Source organism: Anas platyrhynchos, chromosome 1 (assembly GCF_047663525.1).
Source record: "Anas platyrhynchos isolate ZD024472 breed Pekin duck chromosome 1, IASCAAS_PekinDuck_T2T, whole genome shotgun sequence".
Lineage (NCBI taxonomy): Eukaryota > Metazoa > Chordata > Aves > Anseriformes > Anatidae > Anas > Anas platyrhynchos.
In genome coordinates this window covers 71,459,641-71,485,349 of record NC_092587.1, presented here as the reverse complement: position 1 = coordinate 71,485,349, position 25,709 = coordinate 71,459,641, and the positions used below count along the sequence as shown (strand labels likewise).

Genomic DNA, 25,709 nt, shown 5'->3' with positions numbered 1-25,709 from the left:
ATCTTATCCTTAGCCACCAAACAGCCATGGCATGATGATGTCTTCCAACCAATGCTGCTTATGTCCAGATGTATTCCATGATACCTCTCTTCTGCTGTCGGCCTTCTTCATGCTCCCTAGCCTAATGTAGCCAAGTTGTTTTGCAGGCTTCACCTTTCACACATTTTTTCTTCAAAAGAAATGAAGTAAAACCAGAAATTGCCAGGGTTGATTTTTTTTTTTTCAAAGAGTAGTTAACTCCTCCTTTGTTACAGGCACCTGCACACCCATGCACATGTGCACATGCACCTATGTGCTAACACACAGCCAAGCACTTTGCTTTCCTTCTGCAAAAGGCAGGGTTTGGATTATACTTTCTCAGCAGCATAATCAGCTGTAGAAAATACAGCGTGTTCTAACACCTTTATCTATAAATGCACCTTCTTTTAATAGGAGCTAGAGTTCAAGAGTTAGAATGTATTTAACAAAGAGCTTATAAGCAAACTGAGATCTTCAGCAAACTGCTGCAAGAAATCATCACTTAGCAGTTTCCTATCAACTATGTGGCAAAGTTGTAATTTGCCCTGTGAATGCTTCTGTTTCTTCTGCAAAACACAGAGTAGTTCTTTTTTGCCCTGCAAAGGTATCCAAATATGTCTTTTCGTTTACTGAGTTGTTGATACAAAGAAGTCCAGTGTAATAGGCCAAGTCTATGCATCTCTTCATTGTGAGTAAGGCTAGCAGGATTAATCTTCCAAAAGAAAATGGGTGCAATAAGCCAAATACCAAAGTCATTAAAGTAGTATGAGGGATGAATTTGGTAAATGCCTCTAGAATTCCAAACTGTTAAATTCTAGGATTTAACAGGTTTCAAGTAACTTGTTAATTTAAAAGTGAGTGAGCCAATATATTAAGTCATAGAGGAAGCCTCAGAAAATCAAGTATGGAAAGTGCTGTTGCCGTAAAATGGAGGGGATAAAAATCTACATCAGGCTTTCATGTCAAGGGTCATTCTATCAATCTTTCCATATTAACCACTGTAAGCATGCATAACATTAATGGAGAGAAAGCATTTCTAAACTAACATTTCAAGGTCATAAGTTCAAGTACTTAAAATTTAGGAAGTGACAGAATGAGGACTGACAGTGAAACTTTAATTCAGCTATCTTCCATGCTTATGGTAACATAACCTTTTATTCCACAGGACCCTCTCCTCCACTTAGTGTGCAGGATGGATGCACTCTCTTGATGAGCAGTTGCCCTGTTTTACTTTCTTCTTGCTCAATGCACACTCCAGACTTGATTCTTTATTTATTTTATTTTTATTTATTTATTTATTTTATTCCATTTTATAGGTTAACTCTGAGCTTCACCTTAGCTTTTGTATAGTACCAACCAATGTGAAGTGTGAGAGAATCACAGAAAAAAATAATTTAACAATTTATCCACTTGAGGTAAGGAGATATGATTCCTCCCACCTTAACATTTTAGTAAGATGTAACTATGAAGTATTTGCTGGTATGAACAATTCAGTTTGATGGGTCTTAAGACACCAGCCTTCAGAGTACTTTTTGGTTTTAAACACTGATCCCTCTGACTTCTGGTGCTTTTCTGCAACTGTGGTTGTTCACCACTTCAGAAAGCCATATGCTGGGAACCCAAAGTAAGCAATCAAACATGGGGAACAACTACTACTAAATTAAAAAAAAAAAAAAAAATGAAAAAGAAGTTTGAATGACTTTGCTAGCAATACACAGGTAAATGGTATAGAATCATAAAATGGTTCGGGTTGGAAGGGACCTTAAATATCATCTAGCTCCAATTCCTTTACCAGGGGAGAGCACAAATGCAGTCCCCCACTACCACAAATTATACATTCAAGTTTCCTACATTTGGGGAAATCGTAGGGATCAGCATACCCGGAGTGTAAGGGAAAACCACCTGCCTGATCATGGTGCCTCCCCTGCCAGGATAGGACAGGAAAGAGAATGTAGCTCCTGATAGCAACACGCAAACATCTGATCCACAGGACCTTCCTTCTCTTGTCCAGACAGCCTGTGTTCATTCACAGCCACAAGTAGCAAGCCTGCAGACCCTCAGTCAATTTCAGCAAATATACTAGGGTATGCACTCCTGATGTGGGCATCCCATAGGAAAATGTGACCATGAAGTTAAAGACACCATGCACACTTAGGCACACAATCCACACACATGATTCATTGGCAGTTCTCCAGAAGAAATAAATAAATAGATAGATAGATAGATAGATAGATAGATAGATAAATAAATAAGCTGAAATTTCAACACAAACTTGGAGATTTTATATGCCAACTTTGAGCAGCAATTCTGATGTCAGTTGCAAATTCCTGCTCAAGAGCACTCTAGAGATTATGAGAAAAACAGTCATGAAGGTCAGGGCAGTATCCTTTCTGTAGCCTCTTCCTGAGAGCCTTTAGAACTGCCTCATCTGAAATTACTGTGGCAGTCACAGAACAGGAAAAGTTTCAACACCAAACTAAATGCACAGCAATCATTCCTACAATTTCAAGAAAAAACCTCCCTCTCTGTTTTGGCTTGTATGTATAATGCTAACTTACAACAGCTGTGGCCCAGATTCTCACCATTATATCCATTCTGAATACTGTTCTACTTAACATGTGGATGGAGTTACCTGGGAAGGTTTGGAGACCAACAGACCAACACTGGCAATTATATTTGAAACTCACTGCATTCTGTCCTCCTGGAAATTTATATATATATATATATATCTATATCACTTCCGCATGTTGGCAATGCCTAAAGTTTAGGGTTTATTTTATAACATTCTCATGAAAGGGTCAAAGAAATCTCTTTGTACTCTCCTCTGCATTGCATTTCTTCCTTACTTTCTAAGATGCATTTTGCACCCCGTGGGGCAGGCCCTTGTTGAAGATAATGTTGTGGAGTATAAAGTAATAAATGGTGATGTCCACATTGACATAGCTCCCGAAAAGCAGCTTTGATAGTTAAAAATAAGACTTGCTTTCATTGCTGTCTGAAAACCAAAGCAAGCAAGCAACATAATACTAAAATTAAGTAGCTCAAAAAAAAAAAAAAAAAAAAGTATCCTGCAATGCTTTATGTGCAAAATGTACAGAGTTATGAGAAGAAAAGCCACTAGAATAAGAAGAGTTTTTCTTGTATTGTTCTTGCATTCTGGCACCCTGTTAAGAAGAGATAACTGGGGAAAAAAAAAAAAAAAAAAAAAAAAAAAAAAAAAAAAAACAGCATCTTTCTGGAAAAGCTAATCATCTGATCTTGTTATCCATGCCACATAATCACTGCTAATCCATGTTCCATTATGTCATATTCCGCAGTACTCTTTCCCTTGTGTTCACAGTCCTGCTATCTCTTTTTCCTCCACTCACATCTTCCTCTCTGGTACTTCTGGCCACAGGAAACAGTTTTCATTTACTGTTTTCTGAAAGCTTGCGGTTGCTAAAACCTCTTTGGTATTTATGATAAGTATTAGTATAGGATTCAATTAACTCACACAGCAGCCCTTTGCTCTTCTATGGTATTTGCCTTCCACCCACACTTCCTACCTTCCCAGATTTGAGCTTGCTTTTCTTTCTCTCTCTCTCTGTCCCTCCCTGTGACTCATTCACACTGCTTGGAAGTCCCAAACATGTTTCAGCAGCAATAGGGATTGTGTTACCTCTGCTTGTACTGCTGCTGAACTCCTTACCTGAATTAGAAAGAGGTTTGTTCTCCTTCCTCCTCAGCTGTACATTGAGCATGGTGCTGATAACTTATACAAAAGGCTGTGGAACTGCTTTGTTTCAGTGGGTAAGTGGACCCCTGTAAGTGGGCCCTCACTATCCCACCTCCATAGAGATGCTGTCATGTAACAGTGCTGTCATTCAGTCCACCAGCATAAAGAAGGATGCTGCTGCTGCAATGTAGCAAGACTATTTTAATTTATGTGGGACTATTACAGCTCCCATTCATCAATCTGAAAATTCATGCAGCAGAAAGACTGCCAGGACTGCATTTTCCCTATGTTACTTGGGATCCAAGGTGTGATATAGGCACAGAGTTTTTGGTCCCCTGCCTATTTAGCATAACATTTGCTCCCTTCAAACTCTCCTGAATCTCAGCATTCTTACTCAAAGTTAGGTCTGATTCATTTTAATAGGAATTCAGTGGTGATATTTGGTAGTGTTCTTCATTGGGCCCATTTTCTATACCATTCATAATGTTGCCAAAGGTGCCTGAGTTAGGCAACAGGGCACCCTAAATTCCTTCTACCATCAAGGAAAGAGCTAGCTGAGTCCCAGGATGATTCACAATGGAGGTGGATTGAACAATGCCATGGACCTGCCTGTTTCTCCATTAACTATACAAAGCATGCAGGGAGACTAGACGCCTAACTTGACTCTCTTAGTTGCCTAAATTTGGTCGTGTGAATCCACCTCTATGTGTTGCTACAGATAAACATCCAAATGGATTGCAACACGATAGTTCCTTTTGTTCTTTGTTTACCTCTTATCATGGAGCAATTGTGGTTTCCATATACTGAAATTTTCAAAGGAAAGATCCCATGCACAAATATGTAATCCAGTTCACTTTGAAAACAACTCTAGATATTAACACCAAGGCCAGTTTTCTGCCACTCCACAGCAAGTCATCTCAGGGAGCCATTCTGGTATGCCCTGGCTTTAACAGGAGCTGCCAAATACAAGCAGAAGCTGTGATGTCTGCCATCCTTCAGGGCCACATGTTAATGCTCTGTGTGCATTATCGGTCACTCCTGAGCTTGATCCAAAGACTATTGAAATCCATAAGAGTCTATTACTAGATTAATGTGACAGGGAAGTCAATTCTCCTATCAAAAAGAGTATTTTGCATGGTCATCTGCAGGTGTCAGACAGGTGAGTTTCAGACCTTTCATGAGAAAGGGATATGAGTGAAGGCTGAACTGAGGTGTCAGTTCTTCAAATATTGGGGGCCATTTGGGTCCACTGTTAGCGTTCTCAGCATCTGTACTTTTTAATGCTGCTGGTGGGTGCTCTAAGCTTCATTTGTTAGGCTGGGGATGACTTGTCATAACACACGAGTGGTTTAAGAAGTGAAGATAAGAGCCTTTTCTAACACTAAGCTCTTCTATATTTGCCTCATACAGCATTCTGCATTTGAATAACAGGACTGTCGAGTAATCTCAGACTTGCACTACCATTTATGGCTTAGCTTTTGACTTTTATGCAATTAGCAGAAGTGGTAGCATTTATTCACTTTCAAAGGAGACTATTCCTTCTTTCTCCCTCCTGCTGCAACCTCCACACCCTCCCCTTCAATCAACCATGTCTCAAACTGGGAGGGAACTGGAGCTATTTGACTCACCCTGTTAAAGCAAATGATTGGAGCAAACAAATGTGGCCTGTGCTAAAGACTGCTTAAGTCCACAGGAGTCTCTGAGGACTCCAGAGAAATGACTGTCCTCACTGTAGAAGTTGCCTGGCAATATGTACATAGGAAGGCAGGAGCAGTATCAGTTCTCATTATTGCTATCTTAGTATTTCCATTCTGCTCAGGACCTTGCCTGTGTCCATGTTTTTCCCTCTCCTTCCCTTCTAGATCACCAGATGGGGTGGTGATGCAGCCAGGGATGCAGCTCTGTGAGAAGAAAGGCAGCACTATACAGGTCGCTGGGCAAGGCACACATCTTCAGCTGGATGCATGGTCAGTGACACACGTGTGTGAGTCAGTACATACTATATTCTCCAGGCTTTCAGTACAGCTTGTAACAGTGCTGGGAAGCCAGATTATTGAAAGGACATCTGTCCATCACTTGGATTTCCAAGGAGTTGAAAGACGGATTTCCAGCACAGAAGCAGCCCAATTTCCTCAAGATCTCATATCTCCTTTAGGCAACTGAGTGACAATGTATATTCAGAATGTTACATATATAGATTTGTCCCATTCAATTTTGATGATTGCAGGCAGATTTCCCAAAGAGATCTGAACTTGTGTTTTAAATGCAGCTCTTAAAAAGTGACCCAGACTGTCCAAGCAAAGGTCTGAGAGCAAAGGGGCAAACTAAACAGCCCTGGTCAGAAAAAAATGTAATTGTAAACAGCCTGGTGAAGCAATCACCCACCCTAGGGAGTACGCTGTGACCGAAGCACACTTGTCACCAGTGGCTGCAGAAGACACTCAACCTTCCGGTGTTTGTTCCATGGAGTACACCAGGCATGGGCTTTAGGCATGTTTCTAAGAGCGTGTGGAAAGTTTTAAGTCTGTATATGTTCCCACTGAGTTCAGATCAGAGACAATGGGATACTCCCAGGATTACGCACTTCAGTGAAATTAGGCCACAAAACATCAACCTCTCGCTGAAGTGAAGTAGGTGGGAACCTGATACAACAGATTGCTTTGTTCAGCACGTACATTGATATCTATTACATTGTGGTGATATCAGCTGGTAAGCTGCAGAAATGCCTAATAATTTATCCAGCACCTTAACCTGGGCATGCCAGAGCCATTTCTGAAGCTCCAAACCTAAGGAGAACTTATAGAAACAGTAGCACATAAATAAACATATTTCCCCCACAAACAGTACTTCTCATATCAGAGATGGAACAGTTAGTCTCGGTAGATTGACAGGCTTAATGTGAAATATCTTATAAGTCATTGCCACCGGCAATGAGTGTGCTGTACAACAGAGAAGCTAGGACTTTCTGACCATTTGTAGACTTTATACAACTATACTCATTGACCCTGAGGCAATCTGCATTTTTATAAGGATAGCAGCCTCAGGTTGCTTCAAAAGTACTCCTGTTCTGATATGTTGTCATTTTCCCTCTGGCCTGTGAAGTAGAAGTCTTTTTACCTTTACAATAAAATTGTATTTTATCATGGTAGCAAACAACCACACCAAGTAACAAAATATCCCATCCAGCATTGCATGGCTGGGGCCCAAGTGAGCTGACATGATGCTGAAATTCACTTTCCAGATCGACACCAATTGCCACGTCATTAGGGAAGTGACATTTGAAGGGATTTTTCCACAATGGGATGATTTCACAACTGGACATTGTGACAACTCCACCATGTCAGTGCTGTATTACAGACAAGTCATCCAATTCTCAATGATAAAACAAATGGCTTTAGAGAGAGACAGACATGGCATGTAGCAAAAATGATATGTTTTATACCTCTCTGAACTGTTTATATCCTCTCCTGTACAGGACATCACACAGGAGCACAGAAAGCACGTACCACTGAACACCACCCTGGCAGTGCTCACACCCCAGCATAGAGGAGCATACAGGATGTGCTCATGTGTGTGGAGCTCCAGAAGAGCTATTGCTGGAATACATGATGACAGAGGCAACAAGGCTTGGCTGGCACAGGTTTGCACATGCTCAGCAACACTTCGCACATATATTGGCAGGCTTTCACACAGATACTAGTTGGGGCCAACTGCATTGACATGTCCTTGTTTATGGTTTGGAAACTACAGCAACATCTTGATCACAGAATCACAGAATTACAGAATTGTAGAGGTTGGAAGGGACCTTGAAAGATCGTCGGATCCAACCCCCTGCCAAAGCAGGTTCCTTAGAGCAGGCTGCCCAGGTAGGCATCCAGACAGGCCTTGAATATCTTCAGAGAAGGAGACTCCACAACCTCCCTGGACAGCCTGTTCCAGTGCTCCGTCACCCTCACTGCGAAGAAGTTCTTTCGCATGTTGGTGCAGAACTTCCTGTGCTCCATCTTGTGGCCCTTGCCCCTTGTCCTATCCCCACAAACCACTGAAAAGAGGTTGGCCAAATCCCTCGGTCTCCCACACCTTGGGTATTTATACACATTGATGAGATCCCCTCTCAGTCCTCTTCTCTCCAGGCTGAACAGACCCAGGTCTCTCAGCCTTTCCTCATAGGGAAGATGCTCCAGGCCCTGAATCAGCTTTGTGGCCCTCCGCTGGACTCTTTCCAGGAGATCCCTGTCGTTTTGTACCGGGGAGCCCAGAACTGGACACAGTACTCCAGGTGAGGCCTGACCAGGGCAGAATAGAGGGGGAGGATCACCTCCCTTGACCTGCTGGCCATGCTCTTTTTAATGCATGCCAGGATCCCATTGGCCCTCTTGGCCACCAGGGCACACTGCTGGCTCATGGTCAACCTGTCGTCCACCAGGACCCCCAGGTCCTTCTCCTCAGAGCTCCTCTCCAGCAGGTCGCCCCCCAGCCTGTAGTGATACATGTGGTTGTTCCTTCCTAGGTGCAGGACTCTACTCTTGCTCTTACTAAACCTCATTTGGTTTCCTCCTGCCCACCTCTCCAGTCTGTCCAGGTCTCGCTGAATGGCAGCACAGCCTTCTGGCATGTCAGCCACTCCTCCCAGCTTTGTGTCACTGGTGTACTTGCTGAGGGCAGACACTATTCCCTCATTAAGGTCGGCGATGAAGATGTTGAACAAGACCGGACCCAGCACTGACCCCTGGGGAACACTGCTAGTCACAGGTCTCCAGCCAGACTCTGTGCCGCCCATCACCACCCTCTGAGCTCAGCCAGTCAGCCAGTTCTCAACCCACCTGACTGTCTACTCCTCTATCCCACACTTCCTCAGCTTTGCTAGTAGGATGTCATGGGAGACGGTATCAAAAGCCTTGCTAAAGTCAAGGTAGGTGACATCCACTGCTCTCTCCCCTAGTCTACTCAGCTGGTGATGACATCATAGAAGGCAGCAAGGTTGGTTGAGCACGACTTCCCCTTGGTGAATCCATGCTGACTACTCCTCATAACATTCTTCTCTTCCAATTGCTTGGAGATGGCATCCAGAATAAACTGTTCCAACACCTTTCCAGGGACAGAGGTGAGACTGACTGGCCTGTAGTTTCCTGGATCCTCCTTCTTGCCCTTCTTGAGGACCAGAGTGACATTGGCTATCCTCCAGTCTTCAGGCACCTCTCCTGTTCTCCAGGACCTTTCAAAGATGGTAGAGAGCAGTTCAGCAATCACCTCTGCCAACTCCCTTAGCACACGTGGATGCATCCCATAGGGACCCATGGATTTGTGTGTGTTGAGCCTACTCAGATGCTCCCAAACCACTCTCTTGTCAACCGGGGCGGAGATCTTCGCTTCCCAGACTCTTTCTCCTCCCTCCAGGGTCAAGGAGTCCTGGGGGGGAATCCTTGAAGCAAAGAAAGCATTCAGTATCTCCACCTTCTTGGTGCCTCCCATTACCAGGACACTGAATATATTAAAAAATGAATATATTAAAAATTCCCTTAGCCCTTCAACATACAAACTACTGTAACTCTGCCATTCCCTTCAGTCTGCAAGGAGTCTGGAACTATAGCTCTGGTAGAAATTCAAGCTGCATGGTTTATGTTACAAATCTGCTTTTACTGAAATCTGGTGAAAATGGCAATCAGTGTGCTTAACCATTTCACTTCTAATAATTTAACTAAAGCCTTTAGGAAATGCACTGGTGGGGCACTTCTGGTTGAAGGAGCAGCTGAAAAGGACACAGAGTGGAGAGGGTTCTTTAGAGCCATTGTCAGTCATAGGACTGAAAGCAGAAATTCAAGTTCTCCACTTCTTCAACAGCCGCCCTGCTCCACCTCCTATCAAGATACCCCAAAGGCTCCAGCCCCCAAAATTCCCCCCTGTGGAAGCTTCCCAAGTTCCAGAAGCTCCAGCTCCCAGATCCTTGTGTTCGAATCTCTACTTCTCCTCTGACAATCAATAATGTATAATGAAGTTCTTGAGCAACACACAATATCAGGTATTTTATATCAGAATATATAAATGCACAAAATAAGTCTTTTAACAACAAGAGAGACCATGCCCAACTGGGTGCTTTATGTGACATCAAAGGTATGATTTAACTAGTGTGCCACTAATACTGTGACACATTCTCCTGCTACAGATATAGAACAGATGAGCAGAACTCCATTTTACTTTCTCTCTCATAAAATTCAAACCCATTTCCAAATTGACAACTATGGTGAGGTCAGAGGTTTTGATGAAGAACTGCCTTCCAGTTGGTCCACGGAGCTAATGCAGCTCCAGGGGTGTTGCAGTTCAGGAGACAGAGAACACGCATAAAGATGCTCACAAGAATGCATGGAGGATTGTAAAGGAAGAGGTGTAGATGATAATGTAATATCATTCTGATATTTCCTCCCTGTTCTCTTCAGGATGCTTAGCAGCAAAGCCCAGCATTTTTCTCTCTGGTCCAAACTGTGCCAGCATACTGCCAGAGAATTTTTGAGAATTCTCTGCTCCTCAGTAGCTAAATTTTGTCCTTTGCAATTTTCAGATTTCTGACAGAACTGCTGGTGACAGTTGTAATAATATTCTGTAAAATGTTGTGGTGGTGATTCTTTGAATGCCTTTGTGGTTTGCTGTCCAGAGTTATAATAACCTATGTTTGCCCAGATATGTGTTCTCAGCTTAGAAGCACTGTAGCATTTACTGTTCTGCCTGGGTGACATGTGTGTGAACATGTGTCGCTAAGCCTGTGAGTGAACCTTCCTCCAGGTATTTACACTGTGCTTCCTACTCTCTGGGTAGCATCTCTCTACCTTTTACATCTCATGGAAAGCAGGTGATGCCAGGTTTGTTCCAAGGAGCAGAATGCACCAAGAGGACCATCAATGGCTTCAGAGCCTTGTTTCAGTGCTGTGTTTCTCTATCAGTTATCTCCTTCCTTAATCCTAAAATAAAATATTTTAGGAAAAACAGTAATGAAGGGAATAGAAGAGTCAGAAAAAGAAAAATGCAGGTCTGTGACTGTGAGACCAGAGACAAGATCCAAACCAGCATAGCTGCACTGAGATTAAGATTTGATAAAATAGTTTACTTCAGATGACAATCTCACTCTGTTCCTCTCCATGAGTTTAAATTCCTTAGAAGGATGAGATAAAATAGCCAGTGCACATTAACATTTGCCTTGTCTTAGATCTACTTATACATGAGTTCAGTAAGAACTGTTGAGTGAAACTTTAGGGACCACTTTGTGTGACTTACACTGAAATCATGTATGTGTGTATGAGGCAATAATTTCAATTAAAATTGGGGGAAACTTTAGAAAGAGAACTCTAAACAGGGCTAAAAGTAAGATCCAAAAATCACTTGAAGTCTTCGAGTCTCTCTATAGTTTCTCAACCCTTTATATATCTGTGTTCATGAAGAAGACAACAGAAGAGATGTGAAATATGTCTGGTAGCTTTATATATATATATATATATAAAGACACATTCCAAAATACAGTGTAATACACTGGACCCTGATAGTGTATGGAAGCCACAATCTCTATTCTGTGCCAAGCAATAGCTCCTATATATATATTCAAAAACAACATTCTAGTCTGCTGAAAGATTGAAGAGAGTTAGTTATTGAGATGGGAAGAAAGAAGCTGAATATATTTTGAGAAGAAAATCCTTCATGGTTTGGCTACGCACAATGTTACACTCCCTGAAAGCCTGTTTTTCGAAATGAACTCATGCTCTAGAGGAAGGAAAAGCTGAGCGTCCCCTCCAAGTGACTGTCCCAATTCACTCCTGCATGCTGGTATTACACAGCATTTGCTATCATTGAAGAAATGCGATATTATGTTACTAATATATATATTACACACTACAGTTATGGAATCACAGGCCAGACAGGCCTTTTCTCCCTAGTACCCCAATACTCACAAATGAAATCCCATAAAGACAGCCTTTAATCTATGTGCTTATTAACCATTGTTATTAGAATATCACCAAATTTCTAAACTTAAAAGTGCACCCTCACAAGGCTTTAGGTTCAGTGGATGACAGCATATTTGGATGCTAAATGGTAAAATTGTCCTTAGGAGTTTACATTCAAGAGCCTTGTCAGAAATCCCAAAATCTGTAGAGCTAAACACAATTTATGTGGAGCAGCCATGCAGAAAATCTTCTTCCAAAGCCAAATTCTCTTATTGATGTAAACTCTGCTTTGTTTCTTACTCCTTTTACATGCCCTCTCCTGCATCTCTCCCCCTACCCTCTCCTCAAAAGGGGGATCATCCTTTGCCTGCTGAAATTAGCCATCAACATCTCCTGCTCTATTCTTTGTTGTCTCTTCCTGACCAGTGATGTTGAGTCACATCCTCTATGGGGGACAACTAAGCGTCAGAGGCACAGTAGAGTGTCACTTGCCTGAGAGTGGTTTCCTGTGCTGCTTTGCTCCTGCTTTCTGATCACATCTCCTAACTCCACACTTACCTCCCGGTTCCAGACTATTCTCCTCTCCCAGCTCTGGTCCTCATGTTGAGTTGCAAAAAATGTGCTCTCAGGTGGTTACATTTATTATCAGCTGATGGAGGTTTGATCAACAAGAAAGGTTAAACCATGATTCAGCTAAGTGCTGAACCTCCCAAGAACTCTTCCTCTGGCAATGATCCTAAAGTCTGCTTCACCCTCCAGCTCCATCTCTTCTGTTTTTCATGCTTTCCTGACCTCTGATTTTCTTCCTTTCTGCTGCTTCCTTCCCCTTTTCTCTTCCCAGTTCACTCATTCTCCCTCCTGTTGGGTTTTCCACCCCCTATATCTCTCCGTTCTCTCTTCCATGGGGTATATGCAGCCCCTGTCCTTGCTGTCCCTCCCTTGCTACCCCTCACTCTCCCCCACCTTATGTCCTGAAGCTCCTGAGGCAGCAAGTCTAGCCCTTGTACACAGCCATCAGGCTGAAAGGAAAAACCTGAGTCATGCCCCAACCTGAGATTTCACTGGCACTTTATGTTTTCAGCTCACTTTTTGTGTGTTAGATACTAATAAGAAAGTAAAATTGAGAGCTATCCCTCAACTTAATAACCTGATTTAGGAAAGAGTTAATTGTGTTGAAATCCCTTTGTATTCTGGGACCATAGGAGGGTGGTAGGCCCTGTGTATGTCCCATGTTTTCTAGGTTTAGGTCATGGTCTACTTAAACATATGCATGTAACTACAAGTTCTCTTAAGCCAGTATACTTAATTTTTTTCCATGTTTTCTTGATTTAAGCCTCAGCTGCTATTAAAAAGGAAACTTCTACTCTGGAAATAGAAACTCAAGATAAAAGGACTTCAAATAAGCCAAGAAACTTTAAATTAAAAAAAAAAAAAAGAGAGAAAGAGAGAAAAAAAAGAAAGCTTTATAGTGATACATTTATTTTTTAAGAACTAAAGAATTATGAATTCTATATATATCTATATCTCTGCATATAGTCTTACAAACACAATAATTTCCCTGCTTTTTCCATTTTCTTCTATTTCTCTTAATAGAAACAACTTTTCACACTGAAAGGATACATGGGATAACATATTTTTTGTTTATTATTTTAAACAAAATATAAGGAAATCCAGTATATCTGTTTTGCAGCCTAATATCAATAAACCTCCATGAGATATCTACTGATATGATGATCCTGACACTTTGCTTGTGTGATAGAAAGCAGATACTATCACAGCCTCACAATTAATTCAATATCATTGTTGTTTACCCATATCTGTTGCATCTGACCATCGATTTCTGTAATAGATCTGCCGAGAATTTTCTGTCTTAACAGCCACTTTCTTGATATCATAACATGCGTCATTTCCAGGTGTAACGGAGAATAAGAAGGTAGATTTGTCATTGTTCTAAGGAACTAATGCAAGCAAGGTGTCTTCATAGTAGCACAAATGTAAATTACCCCAAGGAATTTACAAGGAAGGGAGGGAGGGAGGAAGGAAGGAAGGAAGGTAGGATAAAAGTAACCTCTCAGTATTTTGCTCAGTTCAAGGGAGAACTGGTGGGAATAGGGAATATTGCACAGCTTTGTACTATCCAAGAAAAGCCACAATGACATTCCTTCAGCATACTGACAACATGCTTCCTACCCAGGCATTTTCTGAGATGGGGTCCTTTCTGCACAACACACAAAGCTACTGAAGGCAATATTATTAATTGCCAACTACACTATGAATTTCAGCAGACCCTAGCTCCACTTTCAGGTATGCTGAAGAGAAGAACTGTTAATGGTTTGGGGTCTACACTGAGATCAGGAAAGTTCCCTTTCATTTCCTCACCCTGCTGGACTGTGTGGTTTGAGTGAAATTATTTAGTCCCTGCATCCTTCAGTTCAATACATGTGAAATAGGGCATTTCCCAAAAAAATTATATGTTAACAGGCATATACAAAAGGTTGTGGAGGGTTCAGAGACTGTGGTAACAAAGATATCTGACAATATAATCAGCTTCTGGAAGAGCTACCAGAAAAGCTGGTTGGCTGCATTTATCTGATATAGATATCTAGATATATTAGAAAGAACAAGAGCAAACACAAAAGCAATGTGATCTTCAATTTAATGGTAGTTTCCCTACTGAGAGACTGTAAGAAGTATGTATAAGATAAGTTTTAAGAAGGTATAAGTTTTAGGTCCAAATGCAATGCCAGCTGAGGTGCTGGGGTGTGTATCCATTCTTCCTGAGGGCTCACTGGATCACACCCCATGATCTGCTACCTGCCATCTTCCAAAACTTCTCCCAGTCTCTGAATCCTCTACAGTGAGGCAATTAAAATTAGGCACCTTAAAGAGCCATTATGCACACTAAAAACGGCAGATCAAAGGAGAATTTAGGACAATAAATAATGTTTTCCTTCTTTAAAAAAATTATTCCGGGAAACTGTATTGCTCAGAGGATTGGTACTGGGATATGGAGCCTTTCATCACTGATCCAAACATGACCCAAGTCAGTAGTGACCAAAAAAAATGGTTACTGTTTGGCAGATGCTTTGTGGCCTAGAGTATTTGAAATGAGTTGATGGTCTTAATCCAGTTCCCAGTGGACAACTATCCACATCACAGAAACCACCACCACAATTGGCACCCTTATTGGCAGCCTTAGCAGGTTGGCCAAGGATTAAATAAGTACAGAGACTGAGCCACCCGCTTATGCCTAGCTAGAGGTTGCCCCTCTAGGTCATGGATGAGACACAAGGATGGGGTGGAGTGGGGAAGCTCACACACCCTCTGCTTGTGCTGTACTGGTTTTGTGGGTAAGGAGAGGAATTCATTTTCCAGGGCTCTGATTCAGGCACCCTTTGTAAACACTATTCTTGGGCATACATTTAAACATGAAAGGAGTCAGAAATTGAGAGACTTACAGGATTAGCTCTCAAAAAAAAAGGGGGGGGGGGAGGGCAGTCTAATTTTCAGGGAATTCATTAACAAGGGTAGATATAATGGGGTTGCATTTAACAGAATGTGTACAAGCAACCTGGAAGTGGCGTCATTTTGAGAAACATTACTTTTGCTATGCTATGTTGTCAGTCATCGCTTTAATTATCTCACAAGATGTCTTAAGGGGAACTCAAACCATGCCAGCTACTGTCAGCAAGCTAATGCTGATTTCTAATTGGGTATACAATAGCAACTATCATGTAAGCAAAGATCTGATAAACCTCAAAAAAATAAAAAATAAAAAAAATAATCTGTGCAATATGAAGAAAAGCAAACGAGACTTTTGTTAGCACGGAAAGTGTTTTCCACTTTCAGAGAGGTAAAATATACCAGGCCCCTGATTTACCCTTACCCAGCATATGAGATCTTCTTCTGAGTTGATGTTTTTTGCTACATCTTTACAATAAACAGCACTGTCCTAACAAAATACTGTGAGATAAATCCTGTAGTAACTCAGGCAAAGTTTAGATGGAACCAAAATTTAAGCTTACATGAAGGGCAAACAGGAAAAATTTTGCACGCACTTCCCTGCGTGAAGGCATGGAGACTTCTTCCTTTCCTGCAGCCTAAGCAGGCAAGGCTGGAACAGGAACCACAGTGTAGTTTGTGGCAAGCAACGGCAGTTCGGCCCAAGTAAAGACATAGGGAACAAATGCTGCGAGCAGCATTAGGCCTCCCTTTCCTGTTCACCTCGGTGGCAGCCAGAGAACCTTATTGCCTGTCAGATGTTATTACACCAAGTCTTTAATAAAACAGTAGAAAGATGTGTACCTGTCAGGTATTCTTCATAACCTGACTGATTTAGAACCTAGCTGCCATACCTGCCTGCAGCATGACTGAAATGCAAGTCAGCCTGCAAAAGCAAAGCATTTGCTACCTTCTGGAAGGAGCTGCCATTTGATCTTTGTTGCAGTACAGCCCTCATATATTTTGGCTTTCAACGCCCTTTCTGTAAAATGGAAACTCCAGAAAGGAAAAGTGGTGAATTCTTAAAAGGGTCCTTGCCTGTGATATAACTTGTGCCTAGTCCCCGGGGAAGCATTTCCATTTGTTTTTATTTGCACCTGAAGCAGAAAGGGAAGGTCGAGGATTGGAAATAAGCACAAAGTGACGAGAAGTATGAGCTCATAGTGGCAGGGATACCACTCAGCACAGCACCTGATCCTGGACATCTACACACTCCTGCCATGCCAACACATACTAGATGTGAAGAGCACCTTCATAAAAGTACTTGACCTAAACTAAACAAATTTCCTAATTGCAGTAAGACAACACTTGAGGGTGTGGTTACCACAGAAAATCACACCCATGGACAGATTAGGAGCACCTGGCTGCACCTTATGCCTCCTTCTGCCCCTGGGGCACAATTATCTCATCAGGTACCACCTGCCAAGTCTTGTTGCTGAGAAGCAGGCATTAGCACACCGGGCTAGGGGAAGGAGAAAAAAAGAGCAGATGGGGCAGCAGGCATAAGTGCTCGTCCCAGTCCATTCTCATAAATTGAGTATTTACACTGAGATGATGGATTGGTTCTGCTCAGAAGTACTTCTGTGTTTTGGGTCTACAAAGGAGTAAGGTGTTGTTTTTAAAGTCTGCCCTGCACCCACTCACATCCTTAGCATGGGTTGTATTGTGTTACTGGTTAATGGACAGCCCTGAACTTGCTGCTTTCCAGCCACACGGTGTGGCCTACATAAGACCAAAAGAGATGGGTAAGCTCCCTGCTAGGGGGTTTCAAAACGTTTTGCCCTTTTCTCCTAGAAGAAGACAAAGCCGAAGAGAGACACACGCGTTATGACTTCCAACATGTTCTGACCATGAAAACAGCATATCGACTTCAAAGTATGACCAGGGGAGGTTGTGCTCTGCATATTGTCTTTGCATGCATGTCTTTCTCATCCCTCCTGTTCTCTTTCATCCCCAGTTCAAGGTGTAAAGCCTAACCCCTACAGCAATTAGTGGATTATGGCCCAGCAACAGAAGACTGACCAAACTTTGGGCTCTGCCAGGCCTATTGAGCTCCTGTGAAACAACGAAGATCATAAAATTCAAGACAAATCTCTGAGCCCAGAGGTAAGTTACTCTCAGTCGAAAGGATCTGTCTGGGGAACAAACCTTCAGAGATTAGACTAATCCAGAGTGTAATGACCTTTGGGTCACAGTGCAAAAGCTTCCTCTTTGATATATCTTTTACAACATAACCAGAGTGACATTGACAACAATAACCTGACCCCATCCCAGCCCTCAGAAGCACCTACCCTGGGCAGACCTCCCTAGGGACATAGAAAGGAGAAGAACAAAAGACTCCAGGAAGTCTAGGAGGGATGTGCCAATCTAATAGTTGTGGGCGGTGCTCAGATACTGTGAGGACAGTTGCCAATAAAGGAAAACAACCAAAAACTGTAAAGCTAAATTCTGTACCCCTTAAAGCCATGGGAGTGGAGAAAAATGAATTTACTGTGAATCAGATGAAGCCTTATGTATTTTCACCCTCACCCTTGGCCCTTTTGATAGCATCAAAGTCCACTGTATATGAAGCTACTCCAACTGATTTAGCTGTAGCCCACAGCAGCAGGGAATCGATGTAAGTCCTATTTTCTGCTTCTTGCTCACTGTGCTTTACAGAAGTGCTCTTCTCCATCCAGCAAAATCCTCCTTTCCTTTAAGGCTCAGCACAACAGATCTGATTCAGAAATGTTACTTGCTCTTCATTCCCCTTGAATTTCTCACCCTGAGTCATCAGACTACAGTACAACTTTAATGTGGAAAGTTTTGTGGGTACGTTTTGTTTTAACTTCAGAAAAGAAAAGGTACAACCAGAGGGGGGAAAAAAAGTGTCTCATGGTTGAGAGGACTCTTTTAACCAACGAGTCACATGGCTTCCTGGCCAGCAGCCAAAAGAGTCATGAGAGATGCTGCCATTCCCCCTAGAGCTCCCTTAACCATGTCCTGCCTGCTGCCCAGGCTGCCACCAGCCACCGCCTCGTGCCCAGCAGCTCTCTGTGGCCAAGCCTTGCTTGGCTGTGCCCATGGGTGTCTGGCCAGCCTCCCAGGATGGGGAAAAACAGTCGGAAGTGATGCTCTTGACCCTGGGAAGTGGCCACACTGGACATGGTGGTGAAGCAGGTGAGCGCGATGCCATCTTTCTGAGGAGACACGGTCACGCTGACTCTCCTCTTTGCAGTCAGAGAAGAGTCACTGAAAGTAATGACATGGCACTTACACTGCATTTTCCATTTCCAAAGTGCTGTGGCAGCTTTTGCTTTCCTCCCCTCCCTCCATGCCATGCCAGCACTGTCATTGCCCTGTTAAAGCTATGAGAAACTGAGGCAGAAACTGACAGAAGTCAGGCCATTCAGCATCTGAGGTTTTCCTCCAGTCTCAGACCTCCTCTATTATCACCACAGAGCAAATCCCACCACAGAAAAGCCTCATCTTTAGCGGGGCTACCCCACTGCCCTGGCCAGGGTCTAGGTCAATTAGAGATGCACTTGGGCTTTTGCAGATGCTTTCCTGCATTGCTGTGGGGGATGTTAGGAATAGTGCTGGCCCCCATGTGCTCACAGTTCTGACATGTGCTGCCTGGCAGCTGCCACGTTCTGCCCCAGCTGTGAGTGAAATGATCCTTGCCCAGTTCACTTGAGTACTGGGAGGATTAATTCACTTACAACCCTTGTATGAAAGCAACTATTACTAAATAGTAGTCACGTTTTATAATTATGTCTCACTTCAGCCAGATTAGGAGGGTGGATATGATATCCAGGCCCAGAACAGCCACACTTAAATAGTTTTAAATTAAATACACCTCAAATTGTTTTCCAGGTCCTACTTGCAGGCAGACAGTGGTTTATATCTTTATGAGTTATTCTTACTTCCAGATTTGAAAGCTGGGCTGCCCCACAGTGCCTTGCGCACAACAAGCAAATGCCGCAGTATTTCTGAAGTGCTTCTCCCCTAAAAAAAAAAAATAAATAATGTTTTTATGTCAGCTCTTACTGGCACCAGAGGCCATAATGATTCCTTCAATAGTCCATAGAACTGATTTTGGGTTTTGTCTGATATAGAGGAATAGCCTCCTATTAATATTGCTTTTGCTGTATGTTCTTGGGGAGTATGGCCACATTCCCTTCAAATTGTGAAATACTGCATGCCTGTGCCAAGGCTGCAGAAGAAGGGGTGCTGGGAGAACAAGCCTCGTGCTTTGGGCTTGGTTCTCCTCTCACTTGAACCACAGCTTCAGCACAGCTGCTTCTGCTTTGTTAAGCTACTAGATTGCAGATGCAACCCCAGGGGAGAGAAGCCGTAGGCCTTCATGCTGAAAAGACAAGATATAGGAGCTTTCGAAAATGCTACACAAACCTCTGGTGGTGGCCATCCAGAAGAAAACACTTTTGTTGTGCGTTCTAGGTATGTTCTGGAGGAAGAGGCAAATCATCAGCATTATATTTATGCTTTGTACCGAAACCACAAATCTGCCAGTAAAGTCCACCTAGCAGCAGAGTGGCTCTACCTCAGGCAAGCAATCTGGGACACAGTACCAGTGGACTTGCTGCCACTTCACTGGGGAAAATTATTCTGCCACGTGTTAAATGTCTGAGGCTAGATTTGCCCACAGTTGCACACTTGCTATACCACTGGATGTCCTTTTTCCTAATTAGTTAGGAACTCAGGATGAAATCTGACTTTGGACAAAGAGCTGGAGCAAAGACTATGTCACAATGATGATTAAGTGGGATTTTTGCATAAATGTGAATTTTGTCCTTTGTGGTTTTTTTCCATGAGGGAGATCTGATACACAGGTATAGGATGAGAAGAAAATAGATGTGCAAAACTGTAGCTACAACGTGGGTACGAATTGTATCCACTTTTAAAATTATTTCCAGAAAAAGATGCAATAGCTCTCTAATCTAGCCTGCCATCAGACTTTCTAAAGAAGGTGTGATTGGCCATAAAATATTTAACAGGTGATAATTATCTTGCTGTCAAATCCTAGTGGAAGAAAGATTTTTTATTATTATTATTATTATTTATTTATTTTATGAAAGCGATGACATTGGCCATAGCTATCTTAACTTTGCAGAAACTGTCTATACTCTGCTAGTACTGAAAAAGATAGCTATCTTGCAGCTTCCTCAGACTGTTGAGAAAACTGTCTTTAAAGGGGAAACAAAGCCTAAGAGAAATGTGGAAAAAAGCAGTTCAGTGCTTTGGATAAAGGTTTGTCCTAAGAGCATTCAGGCAGTAGCAGAAGAGAGAAGTCACAGAAATACATCGCATGTAGATAGAGAACTCTACTAAGAAAATCCTTTGTGTCTCTGTAGCTAAAATTTTGTCACATTTGCACCAGCTGAAGTATTTGCAGAGCTCCTTATGCATGTATTTTAGCAAGGACAAATATATAGGAGCTATCTTGAAGCAGCTACCAAGTCCTATGCATTTTTTTCCACAAAGGAGGGAAAATGTGTCATGTCAGGAAAATGTTACATTTGGGGCAAGACAGAAGGGAAAGTAAAAGAGATTGAGAAGGTGCTAATAATCCTTAAAGGACTGATGGATAGTCTTGAAGAACCTTCTTTCCCTGACTTTTCTTCCAGAGCGTGCCTGAGTTCCTGATCTTTCTTAGCTTCCCAAGTAATTCTGGGCTTGTAAATCCACAACTTTCAGTGACAAGCTCATTCAGCTCTTTGCCTGCATACACAGAAAAATTCCAGAAGTCAAGGATATTTTGCTTTCATGCACTGATATTTTGGTCATGGTTCTCATGGCCAGAGGCCTGGCTGGTTCCCACACAACTCTTCCGTGTAGGTACTACTGCCATACTATAAAAGTTGTGTGCCTGAACTGGGACAGGTTGGGGCAATGCTGTACAGGACGGCAATGAAGCATTAAGGAGGGAGGAACAAAAATAATGAGAAGAGTCAAGCATATGACCTAGAGCTGCGAAAAGCCAGCTGTCAGGTAGCAAGCAGGTAGATGTGTTTTGCCAACGTATGTGAAAAACACTGGTGAGAATCCACTGTGGGTTAAATGATGTGCAAAGGTTATGGGCTGAAGAAATCACCCTTGCAACAGTTCTGTAATGCTTGGTGTCAGCATGTCTGCAGAACACCTTTGATCTAGAGCTGGTCCCAGCTTCCTGCTGTTTGTAGCAACCTGGGAGGACAACAGCATTAAGGTGTGTTTTGGGGAATCCCTTTGACAGTATTTCAGCCCAAATTATACAGCTGCATGCACCAAGAAAACACTTGGCACCATTCTACCTTTACCGTGCCATATTGCCAGGTCCACATGGTGTATTTTTTCCATTGCATAAAATGTGTTTGTCAGTCTAGCAGTATAATTGCAGCTTTCTTTGTCTGGCTCTTTAACACCTCCTTTGAAAGATTGTTTTCTGAGGGATTAGCCTTGTTCTTTAATATGCTAGCATATCTTCTTTAAACCTGACCTGCTCATCTGCATATTTAATGATGCTTTATATCCAATGGTAATATTGTGTTAGTAATGCAACACGTAATAATTGCAGGCTGTCATTCTACAAATTCTAGATGCTACCACCTTTCCTTATAATTATTTTTCATGAGTTTTTAAAATTTAAAGGGTGCTAGAAATCTAATCCCCAGAACCTGCTTGCCACAAACTATTGAGAATGGGGGCTACATCCATCTGCATTTAAATTCAGGGGTATCCATTGTTTGGCCTAGACAAAACAGGGAGAAGGGTGGCATGTTTACCAGAGTCCTATAGTTTTAGACAGGGAATTTTAGTTTGGGTGTCTTGGAGAAATGGTAGACTTGATCTTCTAAAGCTACTAGGAAGTTATATCACAGTCACTTTTCTGTCTTTGTGTGGCAGCTTCAACAGATGGAAATAACCTCTATCAGACAGGTAAACCAATCTTACAGTGATTACGGCAGCACAGCATGCAAATCTTTATTTTTCTTGTTTCTCCTAAGGAAAAGAAAAGGTGGTTTAGGTGATCCTAAAAAATAGTCAATATAATTTGGGAGTTCACCTCTTCTGTATCTAAGCCAACACATCTGTGGAGGCAAAATAAAGTTGTAGTCCTATTCCAAATCCTCTTATAAATGAGTATTATGAAGTTCTATGGAACAGGAGAATCTAAGGATCCCACCAGAACTCTCTCTGCACACTGGATGCTGCACAAATAGAGGCTGAGGGAACGAGCTTGCCCCAAAGTATACACAGCCTCAGCAAAAAGATGAACAAGGCACGAGAGCAGTGAAAAAACAGATTAACACCACAGTCCAGTGACTGGGCCAGAGACAATCCCATTCCAATAACAAGTTTTATCACAGAGGTCAACATAGCTCTGATCTCACTGGGATGGGAAGAGTGGGCTCCTCTTGAAGAAGCTGCAACACAGAGCGGGCTTGCTCTTCTATGTTTGTGTAGCTCCCTCCTACACTGCCCAGATTAAGAGAAAAATTTCAGGGACCATCTCCAGCAATCCTAATCTTTAGGGATTAGGCATGAGTACTTTCCTGTAAGCGTGAGAAAAATACATGCTCCTAACCCACTTCCCACAGGCACGGAGAAGCCCTGTTGTAAAGGAAATGGAATTATAAGGATGTGACAGCATCAGCAGAACAGACGCAACACATACAAAGGTATTTTTCTCCTATATTTCATAATCTGCTAGTAATACCTACTGGCTAATAAAAATTATTTGCTATACTGTGGTGTCAGAATGCTTAGCTGCTCTGAAGGTTTATGCTGCTATTACCTTGTACATACACACTCTCTTACAAGTTATTCCCAATCACTTTTTAGCAAATAACTGAATTAACTCTATGTACCAGCAGATAATCCCCAAAATAAGCTTATTAAGAACACTCTCATGTTGCTAGTGAATGCACCCAGCCCTGAAGAAGATGAACAGTGAAGGCGATACACAAATGGAAAGCCAGAACAGCCCCGTCTTTTTCAGAAGCTAATTACATGTATGCATACAGACACATGTGCACTTAAACACGCACTGTGAGAAACGGTGCCAAACCGTGTTATATCTAATCCTGTTTTAAGACATTTATACTAATTACATCGATATTATTAAATGTCAGTTGTATACTTTAAATATGTAATTGGATTACCAGCGTATGTCCAGTGCATTAACACGTATCAGTCACCCTACTACCAGCCGCTCTACCTGAAGTCGGTTTTATTTTCTGAAAAGTCAGACACTAATTGCTTCTGGTTGTAAAAATGTTTACAGTGTCTCAGAAGGCCAGAGGTTAGTAGGTGAGCACGCCGGAAAAGATTGCTTTAGCAGATAGCATGCTCACAGTACAGAAATCGACTTTATAAAGAAGTTTGTTCTTTAAATCTGAGTGTCTTCTCCCGGACATTGCACGCTTAGCACCGAGGCCTTGGGTGCCTTTCTGCTTGCGCGCTTTTCAAAATTGCATTTGACCAGGACGGCCTGTGTGTTACAGCCGTGCTGGCAAAACACGCGAGCCGTGCCGACCCGTGCCGTGCCCGGCTCGCAGGCAGCGGGACAGACGCGGCACAGACGCGCTGCTCTCCCTCTGCTCGTCTGCTGCAAATTGCCCTCGTGAATTTTGCCTTTATCCCCTGAGTACCAGCAGCTCAGAAGACGATTTGTTGCTCGCACGGCCAAGAGATGATAGAGATCTCGGGCACAATTAACATAATCATTGACAGTCCATGGGAGTTTAGTAAATAGCAGCCTGGGAAGCATCCTCCCTTCCAGAGAGCGAGGGTAGCAGAACCAGACACCAGAAGATAATGCTCGAACAGGCTCTACTATGCTTTAATCTTCAAAAGCTACCATTAGTAAGCCTGAGGAGTATATTTACCCACAAAATAAACACCGCAAGTTCTCTAGGCTACTATCCATTAAGCACTGAAATAACTCCTCTTTCTTTTCACTTCCAAGCGGGAGCGAGGCGAAGCATCGCAGCGTGCCCAGCTCGCTCCGGGCTGCTGGGGGTTAGCATCGGGGCCGGGTAGAGAGGGGTCTAAGGGAGGGGGGCCGAGGGGAAAGGGTATGAAGGGAGAAGGGCTGGGGATGGGGCGACCCGGGGGAAGCGGGGCTGGGGGGAGCGGGGCCTGTGGGAGGCGGCGGCTGCGTCCCCGCGGGGTGATGGATGGCCGGAGGGACGTCCGCGCTGGTTTGGGGCTGCGCTTTGTTGGCTTTCACCTCCTGATCCCTTTCCCTTCTGCTCTGCTGGACTGCAATAGTCCCTGCGGCTCCGGCTCCGCGGGTCCAGCTCCCAGTGACCTGCCGCCGGCGGGATGAACCGAGGCAGCATTATTTCCCCGCAACAAGTTCGCTTTGTCGCAGGGCAGCGCTCAAAAGATCCCCGAGCGATTCGCTCTAAATAAAGCAGGCATTGCTCCCCTTGTATTTCCCCTCAGCAGTCGCCTTAGTATTATTATTATACTTCTATAGCTTTTGCTTTCGGACCTTATAATTATGTCACACAGCAAGGGAAACCACTAGCATCCCAGCATCTGGTGTGCGGTTTAAAACTTTTGTTTCAAGATTTGAACTATTTATAGAAGGCAAACTTTGTAGGATAGTAATTTCCTACGGTTTTGAGAAAAATATGGCTACGTTTATATTAAATGGGTATATTTATTTATTTATCACGACTCCTTCCTCCTGTTTGAAAAAAGAAGATGGCATTGCAATTTTTTCACGGGCTGTTGGATCACCTACCAGCAGACTCGTCCCGCCTGGAAAGAGAAGCAGGCAGCCCCGGCTGTTTGGTCTAATCAGTAGCATCCCACCGAATTAAACCTAACGTGGCTCCATAAATCAAGCGCCTTTAAAAATCGGTAGCCAAGGCATGTGCATTTCATTAAGAATTAAGAATGCAGAAATAGGCGTTTAGTTTCTTTTTATGTCTGTGTTTATTCCTACTTTTTTTTTTTTTTTTTTTTTTTTGCCTAGCGGTGGGCTATATTTTTCTATAGCCCACAAAAAAAAAAAAAAAATACGCACACGGAAGAACACACGCACACGTGCTAGTTTATGTGCATGTGTGTTGCTCGCCTGCGTGCACAGAAAGAAAAATAGTCAGAGGGATGGATGGATAGGATAGACGGACGGACGGACGGACGGAAAGAAAGAAAGAAAGAAAGAAAGAAAGAAAGAAAGAAAGAAAGAAAGAAAGAAAGAAAGAAAGAAAGAAAGAAAGAAAGAAAGAAAGAAAGAAAGAAAGAAAGAAAGAAAGAAAGAAAGAAAGAAAGAAAGAAAAAGAAAGAAAACCACATGCACCTCAGGGGTAGGAGCTCCAATTTTGCACCCGCCGTGAAACAGAGATCTGTGCTCGCCGCGGGGGTGGGATAGAAGAGAAATCCTCCCGGCCCCTGCAGCCGGGGGGATTTGAGGAGGTGACACCGAAGCAGCCCCTTCCGAGCGCAGGCGGGAGCCGAGGCGACTCCCCGGGCACAGCCGGCGACCTGCCCGCCTCAGAGCTAGCCCTGGGTCCCCCCCGAGCCCGGCGCCCCGCACGGAGGGCCGCGCC

General features: G+C 43.0%; 1 protein-coding gene, 1 long non-coding RNA gene and 1 pseudogene across 9 annotated transcripts in view; 1 reads left to right on the top strand and 2 right to left on the bottom strand.

The window, feature by feature from the left end:
- Window positions 1-25,709, bottom strand: part of WNT7B (Wnt family member 7B) — a 97,973-nt gene that overhangs the window by 64,671 nt on the left and 7,593 nt on the right. Inside the window, exon 2 of one of the 6 annotated variants that reach the window (XM_072041161.1) lies at window positions 19,068-19,149. The exons of the other annotated variants lie outside the window; for them this stretch is intronic. The gene's annotated coding sequence lies outside the window, so the exon portion shown is untranslated. The remainder of the gene's footprint in view (window positions 1-19,067; window positions 19,150-25,709) is intronic. 6 annotated transcript variants of the gene reach the window in all.
- Window positions 1,811-1,957, bottom strand: LOC113842481 (U1 spliceosomal RNA; annotated as a pseudogene).
- On the top strand, window positions 16,279-25,448 carry LOC106017673 (uncharacterized). 3 transcript variants are annotated; one of them, XR_005266557.2, is made up of 4 exons: window positions 16,279-16,766; window positions 16,957-17,037; window positions 17,120-17,268; window positions 22,743-25,448. It is a non-coding gene; the product is annotated as an uncharacterized lncRNA (long non-coding RNA). The 3 variants fall into 3 exon arrangements; XR_011810729.1 differs by having other exon boundaries at window positions 16,279-17,037; XR_011810728.1 differs by having other exon boundaries at window positions 16,279-17,268.